We start from the raw sequence: 23,080 nt of genomic DNA, 5'->3' as shown, positions 1-23,080 counted from the left end.
CTGCTTAATTTCAATGCCAATGATGCAGTATCTCACTAAGTTGGAAGCTTACTTGGAAATCTAAAGGAAAAAAATGTCAACTGTGATTTTTTTCATTATAAAACCTGTTCTTCCCTGTTCCTGATGTAAAAGGAAATTTTTGGTTACACAGACTCTTCTACAATGATTATAACAATGTTGGGCAAATGAAATAAAAGAGCCTCTAGTAGATACACTTTGAAATAACTCAAAATCTGTTTTTTCTCTGACACTTTGCTTTGCAATCAGAACTGGGTTCAAATTCCCACCTTCTGGATACACAAACTTGGCAACTTACTCAACTTTTCTGAGGCTCAGTTTCCTCATATGTAAAATAGGAATAATAGTAGAAACCTCATGAAGTTGCTAGCAGGGTTAAATGAGATAATGCATGTACTTAGCACAGTGCCTGGGTCATAGTAAGCATTCAGTAAAGTAGTTATTTGCAGTGGTCATCTGTGGATTTGCTGCCTCGAGTCCATTCACCCTGCATCTGCTATCCGTTCCACATTTCCTTCTGGTGAAACATCATTCTCTCCTCAGTCCGTGTTGTTCTAGTGAAACTGACTCCACCCTCAGCACCAGGAGTAGAGCCCGTGACTTAGGTTTAAACCAATCAGACGATTCCATCCTCCAGGCCACAGTGATTGATTAAAAAATGGGGCCATACATGGAGTTACCATATGATCCAGCAATTCTACTCCTAGGTGTATACCCAAGGGAATTTAAAACAGGTCTTCAAATAAAAATTTGTATAGGAATGTTCATAGCAGCATTATTCATAACAATGAAAAATGGAAACAACCCAAATGTCCATAATGTGATGAGTGGATAAATAAAATGTTGGTATATTCATACAAGGGTAATATTATTCAGCCATAAAAAGGAATGAAGTACTAATTCATGGTACAACATGGATGAAACTTGAAAACATTGTGCTAAGTGAAAGAAGACAGGCCATATGTTATATGATTCCATTTATATGAAATATGCAGAATAGGCAAAGCTACAGGGGTGGAAAGTACACTAGTGACTGCCAGGGATTGGAGGAAGGGAGAATGGGGATGATTGCTAATGGGTCTGGGGTTTCTCTTTGAGGTGCTGAAAATGTTTTGGAATTAGATAGTGGTGATAATTGTACAACATTGTGAGTATGCTAAAAACTACTGAATTTCATACTTTAAAAGGATGAATTTTTAGTAAATGAATTATGTCAATTAAAAAAATACTAAACTTGGGACTTCCCTGGTGGTCCAGTGGTTAAGATTACACCCTTCCACTGCTGGGACTGCAGGTTCCATCCCTGGTTGGGGAAGTTCCTCATGCCGCGTGGTGCAGCCAAAAAACTGCCCCCCAAAACAAAAAACACTAAACTTAAAAAATAAGGGCACATGACTCAAGCAGGCCAATGAGAGCCAATAAGACTCAATCCAATTACTTAGAGCTATAAGGGTAGCAAACTAGTTTCCCTCTTGCAGGTCTCCAACTTGAGAGAATACAGGGTCTGAATGTGCTGACCTGTCTTGCTTTGTGTAGAGCCTGAGACTGAATTATCCCACCCAGGTGATAGTAGAGCCAAGCCATGGAAAGATCAAGACCTGGTTATACATTGGAGTTTGTCTGTGACCTTCCTGGTTTTAGGACTGAAAGTCCTGTGTCCCATGTTGGTCACCCTAGTTGGAGCTCTAAACCTACCTCTGCTTGACACTCAGGACTCTGCCTGTAGACTCTCCACGTACGTGAGTCGATAAATTCCCTTTTTGTTTTAGCAAGTGTCATGGGTTGGGTTTTCCAGAGGCAGGAACTGAGACTGGGTTCAGGGTTCCAGATGTTCATAGGGAACAATACCTATGAAAGGCAGGAGGCAGAAGAAGATTGGGTGGAGGAAGAAGTCCTTCGCCAATCCAAGAGAGAGCTCTGGAACTAGTATTGCCCTTCAGAGAGTCCCACACTGAACCAAAATGCTGGGCCCACTATATACTTCTTTGTTTCTTTTCACCTGCAAACTTATAGTCATCCTTCAAGTCTCAGTCTAAATGTTACCTTTCGGGGGGAGTCCTTTCCTGGAGCCATCAGTGTTGTTAAAGTCCCATGGCATTTAGAGCATATGTAGCAATCTGATTAACTAGTAATTGTTTTTTTGTTTTATGTTGTCTTCCTCGCAGTCTTCTAGCTTCATGAAGGAAGGGACTGTTCTGGCTAGCTATTTCTAGGTAACAAACTACCCCAAACCTTAGTGGCCTAAAGCAGAGGTTGGCATAGCAGGACCCATGTGCCACATCCAGCCTACCACCTGTTTTTTTGGTTGTTGTTTTTAAATTAATTAATTAATTAATTAATTTTTGGCTGCACTGGGTCTTCGTTGCTGCGCGGGTTTTCTGTAGTTGCGGCGAGTGGGGGCTACTCTTTGTTGCGGTGCGCAGGCTTCTCATTGCGGTGGCTTCTCTTGTTGCAGAACACGGGCTCTAGGCACGTGGGCTTCAGTAGTTGTGGCACATGGGCTTCAGTAGTTGCGGCTCACAGGCTCTAGAATGCAGGCTCAGTAGTTGTGGTGCACAACTACTGAGTTGTGGGCTTAGTTGCTTTGCGGCATGTGGGATCCTCCTGGACCAGGGCTCGAACCCGTGTCCTCTGCATTGGCAGGTGGATTCTTAACCACTGCACCACACCTGTTTTTATATAACTGAAAAATTAAGAACTTTTTTCACATTTTTAAGCGGTTGTAAAAGAAACCCCCTAAACAAGAACAATATGTGACAGAGTTGGTACGTGGCCCACAAAGCCTAAAGTATTTACTATCTGGCCCTTTATAGAAGAGGTTTGCCAAAACAACCATTCTGTTACATCTCATGATTTTGTGCAACAGGACTTCAGAAAGGGTTTGGTTGGATGATTCTTCTGCTCTATGTGATATTGACTGGCACCGCTCATCGGCACTCAGTTAGAAATTGGTCTGGTCTAGAGGGTCCAAGAAGGCTTCACTCATATGTCTGGTACCTTGGCAAGTCAGCTGGAAGCCTGGGCTCACCTGGGCCCCTTTCCGTACTGTCCCTCCCTCAGAGTGATTGGACTTATGAAAGAGTGGCTCAGGTATCCAAAAAACCAAAATGGAAACTCTGAAAGATGGGGCTTATAATTGAAGAGTGTCACTTCTTCTGTACTCCATTGGTCAAAGCAGTCACAGGCCAACCCAGATTCAAAGGGAGGGGAAATATAACCCACCTCTGAATGACAGGAGTGCAAAAAAGTTGAGGCTTTCTTTAATTTACTTGAGGACTAAGTCAGCTCACTCACCATATATGGCCAGCTCTTAGCATACCACCTGGCTTATGAACTCAATAAATTTGTTAACTAATGGATATACTCTGGTAGATAAAAGCTGACCTATTTGTAATATGAAAATATTAGATTTGCAGCTAGATCAAAGCTGAGGTCTAACTGGACTCTCAGAAGCACTCCATTCCACATGTTCCATGGGTCATCTCTACCATGCCGCATCTCTCAGAGTATTTGAACTTCAGTTTCCTTTTTGGTTAATGAGGGACAATGTATCCTGCATCTCACAGGATTCCTATGAGAATTAAATGGTATAATGAATGCAAGAAAGTGATATAAACTGTAAAGTTCTGTTTAACATTAGGTTGTCATTATTATCATTGTTCCCCAGGATGAGGAGTGGACAAGGCCAGAGCCCCTATCCCCAGCCCTGGAGAAGGACCCCTTAACCTTACCCCACTCTTCAGCTCTTACCCCTGCCAGTTCCTGAGGAACACACATTAGGAGGGTTCCCATGGCTGTGCAGTCCTGTTCTAGCCAGGGAAGATTTATTTCCCCACAGTGGCTCTAATGATGGTTCGATGGGTCTCATAATTCCATAATGATCTTGGTGCCAATGCCTCCCACCCTGGGCGTCTCTGCAGAGGCTGTGGGGAAATGGGAAGCCACACTAGGTAAACAAATAAGAATGATTAGTTGCATGTGACCAGCCCCTTGACACCTGAGCTGGCCTGTTGTGTGCTCCAACATATGGACTAATAAAGACACTGCTGAGAAAAACCACATTCAACTTGTCACTCTAACCCAGCTCAGAAAATGCAGTATTCTTTTCCCCAGAAGAACCCCCTTGAAACCCTCTGTCCCAGAGACACTGCCATACCTTTCGTTTTTTTGTGTCTCATTTTTGACTGGAAGGAGGATTTGTCTGCCTTAGTAATACCTCTTGTAACCTTTCTGCAAAAGCTCCTATAGAGTCTGGGCATGATGTATAATATGTGTGTAATATGTGTACGTCTGAGAGTGTGATAATTACTTAGAATATAAGTAGGGATATAAAGCTGGATCCCCTGTGTGAGTCTATAAGTACCCACATGTGTATATGTGTGTGATTTAACTTTGCCCAGCTTCTAGCACAACATCTGTGTAGCCAACAGGCATGGAAAAGAATAGTAATAGCTAAGAACTATTCAGCACTTACTGTGCCAGGCACCGGGCTGAATGCTTTATATATATTATCCCATTTAATCTCCATAACAATTACTGAGGTGAGTACTAATATTATCTCCTTTTTACAAATAAGGAAACACACCTCTAACATTGCTTAAAGTTAAAGCAACTTGCTTAGCTAGTGAGGGGCAGTCAGGACTTAAAACGTCTGTCCAATTTCAAAGCCTGTTCTTACACTGCTCTACAATCCCAATTCTAGGCTCTCTGCTGACAACGATATTGGATTTGATGATCCAACGTCCTGTGACGTGCCACATGGCAAGCCTTATTCTCCACATGTGATCTCCCAAAGCTTTGGTGCTTGGGGACCTTTATTAGGGACAATGTCAGAGGAGAGAAGGGTTCAACCAATAGAGTACGGCAGAAATAATGCTACGTGACTTCTGAGGCTAGATCGTAAAAATACCATGCATCTTAATGCTTGGTTCTCTTGGGATGCTCATTCTTGGAAACCAGCCACTAAGTTGTGAGGAGGCCAAGCAGATCCTGGGAGAGGCCACTTGTCAGTGTCTTGGCTGACAGCCCCAGCTGAAGTCCCAGCTGACAGCCAGCGGCAACTGCCAGCCATGTGAGTGAGAACCATGCCTTAGTTGAGCCACGCCAGTGGACAGTGCATAGAGCAGAGTCTATTCTTCCCTGCCAAGCCCTGCCCAAATTGCTAAATAAATGACTGTGGATGCTTTGTTATGCGGCTGTAGCTGTCTGCTCTGTGTTCCTGTGATTCAGTGCCTTTGTGGGTGCCCATAGGCAGTACATTTGTGTCAAATGTCTGTGTACATGAGTAGGTGTGTGGTTGAAGGTGTTTCTGGAGACAGAATCATGGTTCTTGGGGTTTAGCTTTGGCCTCAGTGGGAGCTGTTTGGTGAGAACCCTTTGAATTTTTTTTTTTTTTTCAGTATGCGGGCCTGTCACTGTTGTGGCGTCTCCTGTTGCGGAGCACAGGCTCTGGACGCGCAGGCTCAGCGGCCATGGCTCACGGGCCCAGCCGCTCCGCGGCATGTGCGATCTTCCTGGACCGGGGCACGAACCTGTGTCCCCTGCATCGGCAGGTGGACTCGCAACCACTGCACCACCAGGGAAGCCCAACCCTTTGAATCTTGTCTGTCTTCTGAGTCTCTTCTTTTGCGTGCTTTCCCTTTGAACCAGAGAGGCCTGTTTAGCTGAAAGCAAGTGCAGCTTAAATTTACTTACCTTTTTCTGGCCAAAACGCCCTGGAGATGCCAAAGCCTTCTAGCAGGTGGAAGGCTGCCATCCAGAGGCCTCACATCCCTTTCTCAGGGGCTGAAAACACTGTTTTTAAAATTCTCCTTTTCTGCTACTGAGGCCTTCAGAAATGCACCTGAGCAAAGCACAGACACTGGGGTCGTTGATGTCTCCTGGGTTAGAGAGACCTAGAATTCCTGACTGGCACCAAGGAAGCTGCTGATGGGCTCAAGTGTGCCCAGTCCCAGGGCAGAGGTCATCTCATCTTTGCCCTGCCTTAGCTGCTGCCACCTACTCCATCTGAGTGCAGCACGGGTAGTAGAGGACCCTGGTTCAGACGGCCAGTTCCTCTTGGTCTCCTTGGCAGTGCCCCTCAGCTTTTTTTTTTTTTTGCGGTACGCGGGCCTCTCACTGTTGTGACCTCTCCCGTTGCGGAGCACAGGCTCCGGACGTGCAGGCTCAGTGGCCATGGCTCATGGGCCCAGCCACTCCGTGGCATGTGGGATCTTCCTGGACCGGGGCACGAACCTGTGTCCCCGGCATCGGCAGGTGGACTCTCAACCACTGCGCCACCAGGGAAGTCCCTCCCCTCAGCTTCTTGCTATCAGCTTCTTGCTTCTTCCATGTTGGCAGCTCGATTTAGCTTTTCTGGGAACGCAGAGAGCTCTCTCTAGCTTCACAGTCCTGCCCTTGCACTGACTCTCAGCCTCTCAGGACCTCTAAAGCACTGTTTCTAACAGAGCTTTTAGCGGTGATGGAAATGTTTCATAATCTGCACTGTCTAATATGGTAGACGTTAGCCACATGTGGCTCTTGAGCACTTGAAATGTGACTGGTGTGACTAAGGAACTGAGCTTAAAATTTTATTTAATTTTAATTAATTTCAATCTAAATACGGCATGTGGCTATTGGCTACTGTGTTGGACAGCACAGCTCTGAAGAGTTCAGAGAGAAGAGTTTTTCTTTTATTTGTAAAATGGGGATAAAAATTGGCCCCATCTGCCTCATAGGGCTGTCTGAAGCAAACAAGATGATGAATGTGAAAAAGTTTTATTCACATAAGGGATCTGGAAAGATAGACAGAAGTGTGAACTTATAGCTCTTTGTTAAAATTTCTGTTTTATGGCCCTTGCTGGACTGTGTTGATTTGATCTGTTTACATTTCTGTGTCTCTCATCTGACTCTGAGCTCTTTAAGGGTAAGAACAGGTGGGATAGTATCAGAGATGTATCCTCACCGCATGTAGCACAGTACTCATGTTCAAGTAAATAAAATGTCTGGAGTTCAGAAGTGATTCCTGGCAGCAGGATTTAAAGTGTATGGTGAGGAACTTCCCTGGTGGCGCAGTGGTTAAGACTCTCCATGCTCCCAATGCAGGGGGCCCGGGTTCGATCCCTGGCCAGGGAACTAGATCCCACATGCACGTCGCAACTAAGAGTTTGTATGCCACAGCTAAGGAGCCCACCTGCTGCAACTAAGACCTGCTGCAACCAAATAAATAAATTAATTAAATAAATTAAAAAAAATAAAGTGTATGGTGAGAGCTGGGATTGGGGGGTACACACAGAGGAGGGGGCAGGACAATGGGGTGGTGAGACAGAGAGCTAGGGCTCCGGCTCCCCACACTCAACATTCTAGGGCCATCCAGAGAGAGCAGGGAGCCAATTCCTGATGTCAGGAATGCTTTCACACAACTTGGTATCAGGCTTGTCAGAGATTAATTGGGAAAGTTTGATCAGAGGAGAAATGATCTATCCTCACATTTTGCTTGTTGAGGTAGGCCAGATCGATCATATAAATCTCTGCCTAGCCAGGGCTCTGGGGGTGGGTGCTGCTGTGGTTTCCTTTAATTGATGGTGGCAAGGTTGAAGGTGGTTCCCCAGGCTCTTTACCTTTCCAAGGTTTTGCTCTTCTGGGGAGTGAAAGAGGGAACTTGGAAGCTCTCCAACAGAGTTGTAAGGGACAGAAGGCTTTTTAGTTGTTGTTTACTTATTGAAAAGGAAATTTAAAACTTATTTCCGCTCAATTCCAAGAGTAATACAGGGAAACAGAGAAGAGACCAACGTAATCCCACCACCCAATCTGATCCTTGGATTTCAAACTTCACACCTTTACAGTGGTCCTCCTTGTTTGGGGGCCACAAGAGTAGAGGCAATCTGCTTAGGCCCAGCCCTGCACTCTGATTTTAGCAGCTCAATAGGCTTGAGCTTGGAGCTAGTTCCCCTGGGAAGGGGTTCTCAGTCAGGGCTTTTAGAGGTTTGGGGATTGGGGGGATACAGAATTTTCCTTCTGCACATATTTGAGCTGGTTAGATCTGTCCCAAGAAGGAAGCCAGGCTCCTGTGAGTGTTGGCAGCTCTGTGTCCAGCTGGACTCTTCTCTTGGCTCATGCGTTTAAGTATGAATTCTGAGATTTGAGTTATTCTATTTTTAAGCATCTTACTCTTGTAGTACTTTATTAATATCTTTTTTATAACTTGTGTCAGGCTCAGTTGTAATTTATATGTTCACTATGCAATGTACCACTGATGCAGTAAATACTTGTTGAACATTTATTATCTGTCCTCGTGGTACTAGGCAGTGACACAAGCTAGAATTATTCCTGGGCCCAGCTATTCTCACCAGCCTCCTGGGTGTTCCATGGGAAAAGTGAGCTGTTCCCTGTCCTTTCCCACCCAGTCCCAGAGAAGTATCTTATGTAGGTTTTTCTAATAAAGTGGCACTACTCACTGAAGCCTAGGGGCTTGTTCTCTCTTCCCAGGCTACTAACCAAAGTTTGTTCATGGCTGTGAAGTCAATCTTCCATCTGCTTGGAGTAAACATAATCAAGAAAGTAGATTAACTGCTAGAAGCTCACATAATACATGGAAAAGGGAAAGGAACTAAACAGATAGGTTGATTGTTTGCTCTTATTGTTTAGATTATCCTTTCTCTGACTTAAATTCCCAGTTATAGCACTTTCAGACTGTATGAACTTGTATAAGTCTTTCAACCTCTTTGAGCCACAGCTTCCCCATCTATAAAAAGGGGGTGACGGCTCTGATCTTAAGAAGTTATGAGGGGCTTCCCTGGTGGCGCAATGGTTAAGAATCCGCCTGCCAATGCAGGGGACACGGGTTCGAGCCCTGGTCCAAGAAGATCCCACATGCCGCAGAGCAACTAAGCCCGTGCGCCACAACAACTGAGCCTGCGCCCTAGAGCCCACGAGCCACAACTACTGAAGGCCGCACGCCTAGAGCCCATGCTCCACAACGAGAGAAGCCATCGCAATGAGAAGCCTGTGCACTGCAACGAAGAGTAGCCCCCACTCGCCGCAACTAGAGAAAGTCCGCGTTCAGCAACAAAGATCCAACGCAACCAAAAAAAAAAAAAAAGTTATAAGAAGTAAATATAATGTATACACAACACCTGGCATATATAAATAAGATATTCAGTGGTAGAACGGAATTAGAGCTGATGGTGACTTTTATTTTTAAAATAATTAGTCGTTTTCAATTCACACATTACATAAGTATATAAAGTAGGTGACTTGCTGGTGCCCTATTCTGCATAAATTTTCTAAGGACTGTTTATTGCTTCAGACTTCTTACTGCTTTATCCCAACTGAGTCACACCAGTTTGATTTTTTACTCCCTACCACCTCTGGTTTCTTTTTAGCAGCACTATGCGGCTTGTGGGAATTTTAGTTCCTCAACCAGGAAACCCACGTACCCTGCAGTGGAAGCCCGGAGTCTTAACCCCCTGGACCACCAGGGCAGTCTCACCTCTAACTTCTTTCTGATGATCTTTCCGCTAGAAAGAAGTTAAGCTCTGGTTTAGGAGCAGAACTAGGCCCGCGGGTACCTCACGCTGGCGGAGGGATACTGGGGTAAATAAGTTCCAGGAGGTTTGCTCAGATAGACGCTAGGGGGCGGGACTTAACAGAAGCCGGGAGGGGTGGGGCTGACAACTCCGAGTGCGGGAAAGGGAGTGAGGCGGCCGTACGCTGTCCGGCAGACGACAGTTGGGCGAGGAGGCGAGTGACATAATAGCCGCGCGCTCACGGCTTCTGACGGTGGCCGCTGCGTCTGCGTACAGGGAGCTGGTTGCCGCTGCGGCCGCCTGGAATTGTGGGGGTTGTGTCTGCCCCTCGGCTGCCGGGCGGGAAGCCGAAGGTAGGGGCGGTGAGGGCTGCCCGGCCCTGGGCCTGGGCTTGGGGCTCAGGGCGCTGCCCGGGTCTCCTCCTGCCAGAGGCCCCGGCGCCTTCCCGGCACTGTTGTGGGGTCCCTACATATCGCCCCCCCCAGTGTCTGCGAAGCGGGACGTACAAGGGGACTCTGGGCTCCTCACTGGTTTCCTCAGACCTGGCCTCTCAGCCCAAGGCTGCTTTCCCTACTTTTCCCTCTCAAAACGTCTCCCGTAACCCTGTTTAAAGGCCAGGAGATGAGGCAGTGGGCCTCCGAGACGGGCTTTTGGCTTCGCATCTATTTTAGTTCCCTTCCCTGTTCCCTTTTCCCGGCCTCAGTTTCTGCATTTGTCCAGCTGCTCCAGTATTGACATTCTGGTGTCTCTTCACCATGTGGAATTGAGCCCTACCCGCGTCGTATTTCCACTCCTGTCTTGTGTTATCCTTTGCCCTGGTAGATGAAATACTTGCCTTTAAAGTAGGGGTTAGAGACTTGGGTGTGTTTCAGATCACCCAGAAGGTTGTGCATATCCCTGGGTTTTACTTACAGGAATTTCGGGTAAAGTGGGGCATGGGCACCTGCAATCCTTCCCAGGTGGTTCTGATTTAGGTGGTCCGGAAATCCTCGCTTTGAAATTCTCTGCCAAAGAAGGCAGGAGAAAATCATTTGAAATATGAGCCCCATGTGGGAAAAACAAGGAGTCAGGAAATGCTCAACACCTAAGAGGCCAGTGGGGGTTTCCTTTGCACTAGAGGAGCTAGAGGGCTGTTTGATGCCTTAAAAAATAATAATAATTTAAAAAATATGATTCATATGTAAGATCAATTTTCTAATATTTTTAAATGCTTGGCCTCGATTCAAGTCCAGCTGGCTTTCCGGCCTAAATAAAACAAAACAAAAAGGCAAACTGCTTTGGGGGATTGAGGGGGTTAGATTAAACCCAGACTAGGTAGGCAGGTAAGGAATGAATCCTCCACGTTTGCTAAGAGAAGAAATTGATTTTTATAAACACAGTGTTTGTTTTGACAGTGTGAAAGATGTGTTTTGTATCTGTGTGTGTTTTTAGCTCCCAACCTACCCAAGCTCTTTTCTTTTATGATAAAACTAGCCAAATTTGGAGATTGGATAGGATTTTGATGGGAGTCAGGACATGAGGATATTAGGATTGATGTTTGTTCAAAATGGATCAGGACTTGGTCTGTGGCTTCAGTTGAGAACATGGACCTTGGGTTTTAAAGGTGTTGCCACACCAGATTTATTTTTACCTTTCTTTTGGGTGTTTGGTGAATTTTATCAGCTAATTAATACATGTGCTGTTCTGATGAAATTGGCAACAGAAAAGACTTATTGCTCCCATTTTACAGACGATGGGAATGGGGAGTATGTTAGTAGGGATGTGGTAGCTCAGGAATGAGAAATTGCCTTGTCCTCTGATTCCTGCTTTCTTCACCTTTCCTGCTGTCTTTGAATAGGAGCTATTCTCTGCAGAGGCCAATTTTGAGCCCTGGTGTGTTTCATTGACAGGAGAAAAGGATAATGAAGTGAAACTGAAAGTTAAAAAAAAGGGTTTGAAATGAACATGCCAGAACTTAATTCTCACTGAGTCTTGTTCTCCTTTAGAATGGTATGTGTAGGTGCAAGTGGACGGGGTTGTGGGTGGCATCACTTAAGTGATATGGCCTTTGTTTTTTGTTTTTGTTTTTTTTGGCTGCACCACCTGGCATATGGGATTTTAGTTTCCTGACCAGGGATCGAACCTGTGTCCCCTGCATTGGAAGTGGAGTCTTAGACACTGGACTGCCAGGGAATTCCCATATAAAAAAAATTTTTTTTTTGATATGGCCTTTGTACAAAGTAGTTTTGAAAATCCAACTCTGACGGAGACATTTTTGAACCATATGAGAGATCAGTTTCATTAATACATGATACCATACTTTTTTTTTTTTAAACCCCAAATGGCATGGGTAAGCAGTCTTGTCCCTTGAGTTCAGATGAATTAACAGTTCATTTGAAGTGGACCTAGTGGTGAACGTGAGTTTTTTTTTTTTTGGCCACACGGCGTGGCTTGTGGGGTCTTAGTTCCCCTACCAGGGATTGCACCCGGGCCCTCGGCAGTGAAAGGGCAGAGTCCTAACCACTGGACTGCCAGGGAATTCCCTGAACATGAGTTTTTTTAAAAAAAAATTATTTATTTATTTTTGGCTGCGTTGGGTCTTCGTTGCTGCGCGCCGGCTTTCTCTAGTTGCGGCGAGCGGGGGCTACTCTTCGTTGCAGCGTGCGGGCTTCTCACTGTGGTGGTGGCTTCTCTTGTTGTGGAGCACGGGCTCTAGGCGTGCGGGCCTCAGTAGTTGTGGCGCACAGGCTTAGTAATTGCGGTGTGTGGGCTCTAGAGCGCAGGCTCAGTAGTTGTGGTGCACGGGCTTAGTTGCTCCATGGCATGTGGGATCTTCTCGGACTGGGACTCGAACCCGTGTCCCCTGTATTGGCAGGTGGATTCTTAACCACTGCGCCACCAGGCAAGCCCCTGAACATGAGTTTTGATTCTGAATCTATTTCTTATTAGCCATATGACCTTGGACAAGTTATTTCACCTCGTAGGGTTGGTTTTTCCAATGGATAAAAATGGGAATAATATTTTAAAGAGTGGTTAAATGAGGTAGTAATATGAAAGCTCTTGGGACATAGGAATGCAATAACTGTTTTCACCCTCAAAGAATGAAGATTTGCTATAAATGAGAATATTCAAAAAGACAGGAGCGTTTGTAAAGGCAAGTTGTGCCTTTTTCCATATAGGTGGATGCCTTCTAATTGTTATTTCATTTATGTTTGTGGATTCATGCTCAGACCTTCTCATCCTGCTTCCTGTCTTTTTCTTCATTCATTTTTTTTAACATCTTTATTGGAGTATAATTGCTTTATTTTACAATGTTGTGTTAGTTTCTGCTGTATAACAAAGTGAATCAGTTATATGTATACATATATCCCCATATCCCCTCCCTCTTGTGTCTCCCTCCCACCCTCCCTATCCCACCCCTCTAGGTGGTCACAGAGCATAGAACTGATCTCCCTGTGCTATGCGGCTGTTTCCCACTAGCTGTTTTACATTTGGTAGTGTATATATGTCCATGCCACTCTCTCACTTCGTCCCAGCTTACCCTTGCCCATGTCCTCAAGTCCATTCTGTATGTCTCCGTCTTTCTTCCTGTCCTGCCCCTAGGTTCTTCAGAACCATTTTTTCTTTTAAGATTTCATATATGTGTTAGCATATGGTATTCTTTTTTCTTTTCTTTTCTTTTTTTTTATGGGGTGTAGATATTCTTACACCCGTTTTATAGTTTAGGAAATGTAGAGCCAGGGAGTGGTCTCAGTTAATGGTACTCATGATAGGGTTTTTTTTTTTTTGAATTTTATTTATTTTTTTATACAGCAGGTTCTTATTAGTCATCCATTTTATACACATCAGTGTATACATGTCAATCCCAATCTCCCAATTCGGTATTTGTTTTTCTCTTTCTGACTTCACTCTTTATAACAGACTCTGGGTCCATCCACCTCACTACAGATAACTCAATTTCGTTTCTTTTTATGGCTGAGTAACATTCCATTGTATGTATGTGCCACATCTTCTTTATCCATTCATCTGTTGATGGACACTTAGGTTGCTTCCATGTCCTGGCTATTGTAAATAGAGCTGCAATGAACATTGTGGTACATGACTCTTTTTTTTTTTTTGCGGTACACAGGCCTCTCACTGTTGTGGCCTCTCCCGTTGCGGTGTGCAGGCTCTGGATGCGCAGGCTCAGGGGCCATGGCTCACGGGCTCAGCTGCTCTGCGGCATGTGGGATCTTCCTGGACCAGGGCACGAACCCATGTCCCCTGCATCGGCAGGCAGACTCTCAACCACTGCGCCACCAGGGAAGCCCACATGACTCTTTTTGAATTATGGTTTTCTCAGGGTATATGCCCAGTAGTGGGATTGCTGGGTTGTATGGTAGTTCTATTTTTCATTCATTTTCTATCCTTTCCTGAGTGAAGCTGTGCTGTGGAGGCCATCTGCCAGTTTCTTGGAGTAAGCCTCTTTTCAGGAGAGCTAATCTGAACATTCTTACAATGCCAGCCCCTTGGTTGTGGATTGCTGGGGATTTTTCTCTGGGGCCTCAGCTGGTGCTTAGATCACGCTCTGTAGCACAGGAATCTCTAATGCCTGGATTTGGTGTCAATTTGGAGACCTGTCCTTGTGGAGCTAATCTTTTCTCTTTCTGAGCAAGGATGAATGCTTTATCCTTCTCTGAGTCGGCTTTAAGCTGCAAGCCTTAGTCTTCCATAACATAGAGCTTCTTATTTTAATTATAAGGAAGGAATATCCTGCCCTTTTCTTTTCTTTATTTACTTTCACCAAGGGTTTTACGGCTGAGTAGGGGAGGATAGCCTGTTGTCATTCAGGTGGGGCTGTCGGTAACCCCTGATTACTAGCTTCAGCAGTAATTGAGTTTGTCTTTGGGATAAAAACCTCATAAAAGAGTCAGGCTGCTCAGGACACATGTGAAGAACCTGTCAGAATTTTCCTGATTTGTGAAGAGTTTACACCTGAAAACTTGTGTAAACCTGTAAATGTCCTCACTTGTGCAATTTTCTACCTTGGAGATAGTGAGAATCCAGGAGCAACTGAACTATGTTTAGCCCAGACTGATAGACAAGGGTGTGGTTATGATGGCTGGCCATGTCTGCCTTCATTCTCCTAATAGTGTCCTAGGCACTATTTGAGGCATTGAGAAGTGACTTAGTCAATTATGGGCTGCTATAACAGAATACTATAGATTGGGTGGTTTAAATAACAGTTATTTTCCACAGTTCTGGAGGCCGGAAGTGCAAGATTAGGGTGCCAGTATGACGAGATTCTTGAGGAAACTGGGTTGTCCCTTTGGACATCTAATCAAGTGTTTCTCAACCTTTTTTCATTAGCACCTTTTGAGACATTTTTTTCCCTAATTGCCCCCCTGCCTCCAGTCAGTGGAATTTTAATACCACAGATGTACTGTGTATCTGTTTATGTACTGTGGCTCTTTGGAGGGCCACAAACTGTTGTAATATCTAAGATTTTTTCTTCCCCAAGAATCAGTTTTCACCCGTTTGGGGGTGATTTTGCCCTCATTGAGAATGCATGGTCTTATCCTATATTGTCTCACTAATACAATCAAGGCTTGTTTTCTATCTAGAAATTCCAGCTGTTAACAATAAGCTTTTTCAACACCTCAAACACCAAACTAGTGAAAGCAGGATAATATTATCTCATTCAGTCCTCACATCAACCTTGTAAGATAGTTGGTATTATCCCCATTTTACAGATGAAGTAACTGAAGCTTAGTGAGGTTAAGTGATTTGGTCAAGGTCAAAAAGTTTGGTGTAGTCAGTCTTTAAATCCAGTTCTGATTCTAGAGCTATTTTTGTTGACTCTGCTGCCCATCCCCACTCCTCAGGAGTCTGCAATCATCAGCAGGATAATCAGCCATTCAACTTATTTTCTCAAGGCCCTACTAGGTGCCAAGCCCAATGAAAAATGTTGTGAAAAGAGAGTTCCTGCTGTTGAAGAGGTCACTGAGTAATGTCTTACATGTTGCAGATGCCTTAGGGATAGTGCCTTTGTTACCCTCTTCTGTTTGGGCCTCTTATGAGATGGCTGGCTCTAGCTAATGGCTGTCATTGCAAAGATTGGAGCTAGCTGGCTTTTAGGAGGGTCAGAGCTGTGGATTTGTCCTTACTAGTTCCATTTTCCAACCAGCAGAGCTGTTTCTAATCACTGAGCATGTTATGTACAGGGTATAAACAAATGGGTGTAGCAGGCCCAGTAAACTCATTGGCCATTAGATGTTTGTAATCATGAGGATTAGTAAGAATGATGTTTATTTTTTTGCTTATTGATGTTCTTAATAATTCAGAGCAGAAGTTTGTCCCTTTCTGAAGTTATTCTATACTGTCTGCCTCAAAGCCTAATGATGTTAAGAGATTCGGAAAGAAATGGAATATGGGTGGAGGTAGGAGGGATATTTTTACTTGGACTTCTCCAAAGAGGCAGGAATTGAATTTATTCTTTACATTTGCTTCTCTGGTGCCTCCTTGGCCTTGCTCACAGCTGAGCCCAGGTGTTCCTGGTCTAGAAATTGGAGCCTTTGGGTAGTGTCTGATGTTTAGCCCATGTCACATGTCATATCTACACAGAAATGGGAAGGGGTATATTTATGAGGTCTGCTTGCTGGCTGTCTTGACTGAAAGCATTCTTTTTTTTTTAAATTTTTTAAATTTTATTTTTTTATATAGCAGGTTCTTATTAGTTATCGATTTTATACATATTACTGTATATATGTCAATCCCAATCTCCCAATTCATCCCACCACCACCACCCCCACGCCACATTCCCCCCTTGGTGTCCATACGTTTGTTCTCTACATCTGTGTCTCTATTTCTGCCCTGCAAACCAGTTCATCTGTACCATTTTTCTAGGTTCCACACATATACATTAACATACGATATTTGCTTTTCCCTTTATGACTTACTTCACTCTGTATGACAGTCTGTAGATCCATCCATGTCTCTACAAATGACCCAATTTCATTCCTTCTTTATGGCTGAGTAATATTCCATTGTATATATGTACCACATCTTCTTAATCCATTCGTCTGTTGATGACCATTTAGGTTGCTTCCATGACCTGGCTAGTGTAAATAGTGCTGCAGTGAACATTGGGGTGCATGTGTCTTTTTGAATTATGGTTTTCTCTGGGTATATGCTCAGTAGTGGGATTGCTGGGTCATATGGTAATTCTATTTTTAGTTTTTTAAGGAACCTCCATACTGTTTTCCATAGTGGCTATATCAGTTTACATTCCCACCAGCAGTGCAAGAGGGTTCCTTTTTCTCCACACCCTCTCCAGCATTTGTTGTTTGTAGATTTTCTGATGATGCCCATTCTAACTGGTGTGAGGTGATACCTCATTGTAGTTTTGATTTGCATTTCTCTAATTATTAGTGATGTTGAGCGGCTTTTCATGTGCTTCTTGGCCATCTGTATGTCTTCTTTGGAGAAATGTCTATTTAGGTCTTCTGCCCATTTTTTGATTGGGTTGTTTGTTTTTTAATATTGAGCTGCATGAGCTGTTTATATATTTTGGAGATTAATCCTTTGTCCGTTGATTCGTTTGCAAATATTTTCTCCCATTCTGAGGGTTGTCTTTTTGTCTTGTTTGTAGTTTCCTTTGCTTTGCAAAAGCTTTTAAGTTTCATTAGGTCCAATTTGTTTATTTTTGTTTTTATTTCCATTACTCTAGGAAGTGGATCAAAAGAGATCTTGCTGTGATTTATGTCAAAGAGTGTTCTTCTTATGTTTTCCTCTAAGAGTTTTATAGTGTCTGATCTTAAATTTAGGTCTTTAACCCATTTTGAGTTTATTTTTGTATATGGTGTTCGGGAGTGTTTTAATTTCATTCTTTTACGTGTAACTGTCCAGTTTTCCCAGCACCACTTATTGAAGAGGCTGTCTTTTCTCCATTGTATATCCTTGCCTCCTTTGTCATAGATTAGTTGACCATAGGTGCTTGGGTTTACCTCTGGGATTTCTATCCTGTTCCACTGATCTATATTTCTGTTATTGTGCCAGTACCATACTGTCTTGATTACTGTAGCTATCTAGTATAGTCTGAAGTCAGGGAGTCTCATTCCTGCAGCTCCGTTTTTTTTCCCTCAAGACTGCTTTGGCTAGTCTGGGTCTTTTGTGTCTCCATACAAATTTTAAGATTTTTTTGTTCTAGCTCTGTAAGAAATGCCATTGGTAATTTGATAGGGATTGCATTGAATCTGTAGATTGCTTTGGGTAGTATAGTCATTTTCACAATATTGATTCTTCTAATCCAAGAACATGGTATATCTCTCCATCTGTTTGTATCATCTTTAATTTCTTTCATCAGTGTCTTATAGTTTTCTGCATACAGGTCTTTTGTCTCCCTAGGTAGGTTTATTCCTAGGTATTTTATTCTTTTTTTGCAATGGTAAATGGGAGTGTTTTCTTAATTTCTCTTTCAGATTTTTCATCATTAATGTACAGGAATGCAAGAATTTCTGTGCATTAATTTTGTATCCTGCAACTTTACTAAATTCATTGATTAGCTGTAGTAGTTTTCTGGTGGCATCTTTAGGATTCTCTATGTATAGTATCATGTCATCTGCAAACAGTGACAGTTTTACTTCTTCTTTTCTGACTTGGATTCCTTTTATTTCTTTTTCTTCTCTGATTGCCATGGCTAGGACTTCCAGGACTATGTTGAATAATAGTGGTGAGAGTGGACATCCTTGTCTTGTTAGAGGAAATGCTTTCAGTTTTTCACCATTGAGAATGATGTTTGCTGTGGTTTTTTCATATATGGCCTTTATTATGTTGAGGTAGGTTCCCTCTATGCTCACTTTCTGGCGAGTTTTTAATCATAAATGGTGTTGAATTTTGTCAAAAGCTTTTTCTGCATCCGTTGAGATGATCATATGATTTTTATTCTTCAATTTGTTAATATGGTGTATCACATTGATTGATTTGCATATATTGAAGAATCCTTGCATCCCTGCGATAAATCCCACTTGATCATGGTGTATGATCCTTTTAATGTGTTGTTGGATACTGTTTGCTAGTATTTTGTTGAGGATTTTAGCATCTATATTCATCAGTGATATTGGTCTGTAATTTTCTTTTTTTGTAGTATCTTTGTCTGGTTTTGGTATCATGGGGATGGTGACCTCATAGAATGAGTTTGGGAGTGTTCCTCCCTCTTATATATTTTGGAAGAGTTTGAGAAGGATGGGTGTTAGCTCTTCTCTAAATGTTTGATAGAATTCACCTGTGAAGCCATCTGGTCCTGGACTTTTGTTTGTTGGAAAATTTTTAGTCACAGTTTCAATTTCATTACTTGTGATTGGTCTGTTCATATTTTTTATTTCTTCCTGGTTCAATCTTGGAAGGTTATACCTTTCTAAGAATTTGTCCATTTCTTCCAGGTTGTCCATTTTATTGGCATAGAGTTGCTTGTAGTAGTCTCTTAGGATGCTTTGTATTTCTGTGGTGTCTCTTGTAACTTCTCCGTTTTCATTTCGAATTTTATTGATTTGAGTCCTCTCCCTGTTTTTCTTGATGAGTCTGGCTAATGGTTTATCAGTTTTGTTTATCTTCTCAAAGAACCAGCTTTTAGTTTTATTGATCTTTGCTATTGTTTTCTTTGTCTATTTCATTTATTTCTGCTCTGATCTTTATGATTTCTTTCTTTTTGCTAACTTCGGGTTTTGTTTGTTCTTCTTTCTCTAGTTCCTTTAAGTGTAAGGTTAGATTGTTTATTTGAGATTTTTCTTGTTTCTTGAGGTAGGCTTGTATTGCTATAAACTTCCCTCTTAGAACTGCTTTTGCTGCATCCCATAGGTTTTGGATCATCGTTTTTTTGTTGTAATTTGTCTCTAGGTATTTTTTGATTTCCTCTTTGATTTCTTCAGTGATCTGTTGGTTATTTAGTAATGTATTGTTTAGCCTCCATGTATTTGTGTTTTTTATGTTTTTTTCCCTGTAATTGATTTCTAGTCCCATAGTGTTGTGGTCAGAAAATGTGCTTGATATGATTTCAGTTTTCTTAAATTTACTGAGGCTTGATTTGTGACCTAGGATGTGATCTGTCCTGGAGAATTTCTGTGTACTCTTGAGAAGAATGTGTAATCTGCTGTTTTTTTAAATAAATTTATTCATTTATTTATTTTATTTTTGGCTGCTCTGGGTCTTCGTTGCTGCACGAGGGCTTTCTCTGGTTGTAGTGAGCCGGGGTTACTCTTCGTTGTGGTGCGCGGGCTTCTCATTGTGGTGTCTTCTCTTGTTGTGGAACACGAGCTCTAGGCACATAGGCTTCAGTAGTTGTGGCACATGGGCTCAGTAGTTGTGGCTCATGGGCTCCAGAGTGCAGGGTCAAAGTTGTGGCAATGGGCTTAGTTGCTCCACAGCATGTGGGATCTTCCCGGACCAGGGCTGGAACCCATGTCCCCTGCATTGGCAGGCGGACTCTTAACCACTGCGCCACCAGGGAAGCCCTAATCTGCTGTTTTTGGATGGAATGTCCTATAAATATCAATTAAATCTATCTGGTTGGGGCTTCCTGTAAATAAATGATGACACAATGCATCCATAAAGAGAGAGAGAGGGAGGGAGGGAGGGAGGGAGGAAAGAAAAGAATGAAAGAAAGAAAGAAAAGAAAGAAAGAATTGCTAATTAGGAATTAAAAAAAAATCTATCTGGTCTGTTGTGTCGTTTAAAGCTTGCGTTTCCTTACTAATTTTCTGTTTGGATGATCTGTCCATTGGTGTAAGTGAGGTGTTAAAGTCCCTCACTATTATTGTGTTACTGTCGATTTCCCCTTTTATAGCTGTTAGCAGTTGCCTTATTTATTGAGGTCCTCCTATGTTGGGTGCATGTATATTTATAATTGTTATATCTTCTTGGATTGATCCCCTGGTCATTATGTAGTGTCCTTCCTTGTCTCTTGTAACATTTTTTATTTTAAAGTCTGTTTTATCTGGCATGAGTATTGCTCTCCTTTGATTTCCATTTGCATGAAATATCTTTTTCCATCCCCTCACTTTCAGTCTGTATGTGTCCCTAGGTCTGAAGTGGGTCTCTTGTAGACAGCGTATATATGGGTCTTCCTTTTGTATCCATTTAGCAAGCCTGTGTCTTTTGGTTGGAGCATTGAATCCATTCACGTTTAAGGTAATTATCGATATGTATGTTCCTATGACCATTTTCTTAATTGTTTTGGGTTTGTTTTTGTAGGTCGTTTTCTTCTCTTGTGTTTCCCACTTAGAGAAGTTCCTTTAGCATTTGTTGTAGAGCTGGTTTGGTGGTGTTGAATTCTCTTAGCTTTTGCTTGTCTGTAAAACTTTTGATTTCTCCATGGAATCTGAATGAAATCCTTGCCAGGTAGAGTAATCTTGGTTGTAGGTTCTTTCCTTTCATAGCTTTCAATATATCATGCCACTCCCTCTGGCTTGTAGAGTTTCTGCTGAGAAATCAGCTGTTAACCTTATGGGAGTTCCCTTGTATGTTATTTGTCGTTTTTCCCTTGTTGCTTTCAATAATTTTTCTTTGTTTTTAATTTTTGTCAGTTTGATTACTATGTGTCTTGGCGTGTTTCTCCTTGGGTTTACCCTGCCTGGGACTCTTTGTACTTCCTGGACTTGGGTGGCTATTTCCTTTCCCATGTTAGGGAAGTTTTCGACTATAATCTCTTCAAATATTTTCTCGGGTCCTTTCTCACTCTCTTCTCCTTCTGGGACCTCTGTAATGCGAATGTTGGTGCGTTTATTGTTGTCCCAGAGGTCTCTTAGGGTGTCTTCATTTCTTTTCATTATTATTATTTTTTAATCTTGTTCCGCGGCAGTGAATTCCACCATTTTGTCTTCCGTGTCACTTATCCGTTCTTCTGCCTTAGTTATTCTGCTATTGATTCCTTTTAGTGTATTTTTCATTTCAGTTATTGTATTGTTCATCTCTGTTTGTTTCTTCTTTAATTCTTCTAGGTCTTTCTTAAAACATTTCTTGCCTCTTCTCAGTCTTTGCCTCCATTCTTTTTCCGAGGTCCTGGATCATCTTCACTATCATTATTCTGAATTCTTTTTCTGGAAGGTTGCCTATCTCCACTTCATTTAGTTGTTTTTCTGGGGTTTTATCTTGTTCCTTCATCTGGTACATAGTCCTCTGCCTTTTCATTTGTCTGTCTTTCTGTGAATGTGGTTTTTGTTCCACAGGCTGCAGGGTTGTAGTTCTTCTTGCTTCTGCTGTCTGCTCTCTGGTGGATGAGGTTATCTAAGAGGCTTGTGCAAGTTTCCTGATGGGAGGGACTGGTGGTGGGTAGAGCTGGCTGGTGCTCTGGTGGGTAGAGCTGGCTGTTGCTCTGGTGGGCAGAGCTGAGTAAAACTTTAATCTGCTTGTCTGCTGATGGGTGGGGCTGGGTTCCCTCCCTGTTGGTTGTTTGGCCTGAGGCGACCCAACACTGGAGACTACCCGGCTCTTTGGTTGGGCTAATGGCGGACTCTGGGAGGGCTCACACCAAGGAGTACTTCCCAGAACTTCTGCTGCCAGTGTCCTTGTCCTCATGGTGAGCCACAGCCACCCCTTGCCTCTGCCGGAGACCCTCTAACACTAGCAGGTAGGTCTGGTTCAGTCTCCTATGGGTTCACTGCTTCTTCCCCTGGGTCCTGATGCACACACTACTTTTTGTTTGCCCTCTAAGAGTGGAGTCTCTGTTTCCCTCAGTCCTGTTGAAGTCCTGCAGTCAAATCCTGCTAGCCTTCAAAGTCTGATTCTCTAGGAATTCCTCCTTCCATTGCTGGACCCACAGGTTGGGAAGCCTGATGTGGGGCTCAGAACCTTCACTCCTGTGGGTGGACTTCTGTCGTATAAGTGTTCTCCAGTTTGTGAGTCACCCACCCAACAGTTACGAGATTTGATTTTATTGTGATTGTGCCCCTCCTACCGTCTCATTATGGCTTCTCCTTTGTCTTTCGATATGGGGTATCTTATTTGGTGAGTTCCGGTGTCTTCCTGGCAATGATTGTTCAGCAGTCAGTTGTGATTCTGGTGCTCTTGCCAGAGGGAGTGCTTGACTGAAAGTATTCTTGATTATGCCTTTTAATTACCACTTATTATCATCACAGGTAGAGAAACGTACAGCAGTCAATGAATTGATCCATGTCTTGCCACTTCCCTTTCTGCAAGTTGTCTGCCCTTTCTGTCTTGTGAGAGAGAGGAGTTCTAGAAATGGGAAGAAGAATGAGAGATGCATCCCAAAGGTCTGGTGAGGAAGGCTGATGCCAGTGGACTTTTAAATGGACGTCTCTTTACATTTGTGAATAGTTTCATGCTTATGCCTCTCATTTCTATGAGCCTCCCAAGGAGGGCATCTGTCTGACCAAACTGTAGAAAACTAGCAGGCTTTAGTTCAGTGGAAGAAACATAAAGTAGGACAGTCAATACAGAAAACATTGATTGGTCATGCTTTGAATCCAGTGAGTAGTAGACATTGGAAGCATAAAAGGCCAGCTCCTTAGGAAGGATTTTAATGTTGATTTTGTGACCCTTTGCATCTCGTACTCATGAGGGTTGAATTTGATTATATTCGTGAA

At 43.0% G+C, this 23,080-nt stretch overlaps 1 protein-coding gene across 4 annotated transcripts in view; it reads left to right on the top strand.

Moving 5' to 3' along the window:
* Window positions 1-23,080, top strand: part of SIL1 (SIL1 nucleotide exchange factor) — a 295,785-nt gene that overhangs the window by 39,624 nt on the left and 233,081 nt on the right. Inside the window, exon 1 of one of the 4 annotated variants that reach the window (XM_082652455.1) lies at window positions 9,689-9,877. The exons of the other annotated variants lie outside the window; for them this stretch is intronic. The gene's annotated coding sequence lies outside the window, so the exon portion shown is untranslated. Of the gene's footprint in view, window positions 1-9,688; window positions 9,878-23,080 lie in introns of those variants that run through there. 4 annotated transcript variants of the gene reach the window in all.

Source organism: Grampus griseus (genome assembly GCF_964374135.1).
Source record: "Grampus griseus genome assembly, chromosome: 3".
Classification (NCBI taxonomy): Eukaryota; Metazoa; Chordata; class Mammalia; order Artiodactyla; family Delphinidae; genus Grampus; species Grampus griseus.
Note: the sequence above shows the minus strand (reverse complement) of the source record. Positions and strands in the feature narration are given on the sequence as shown.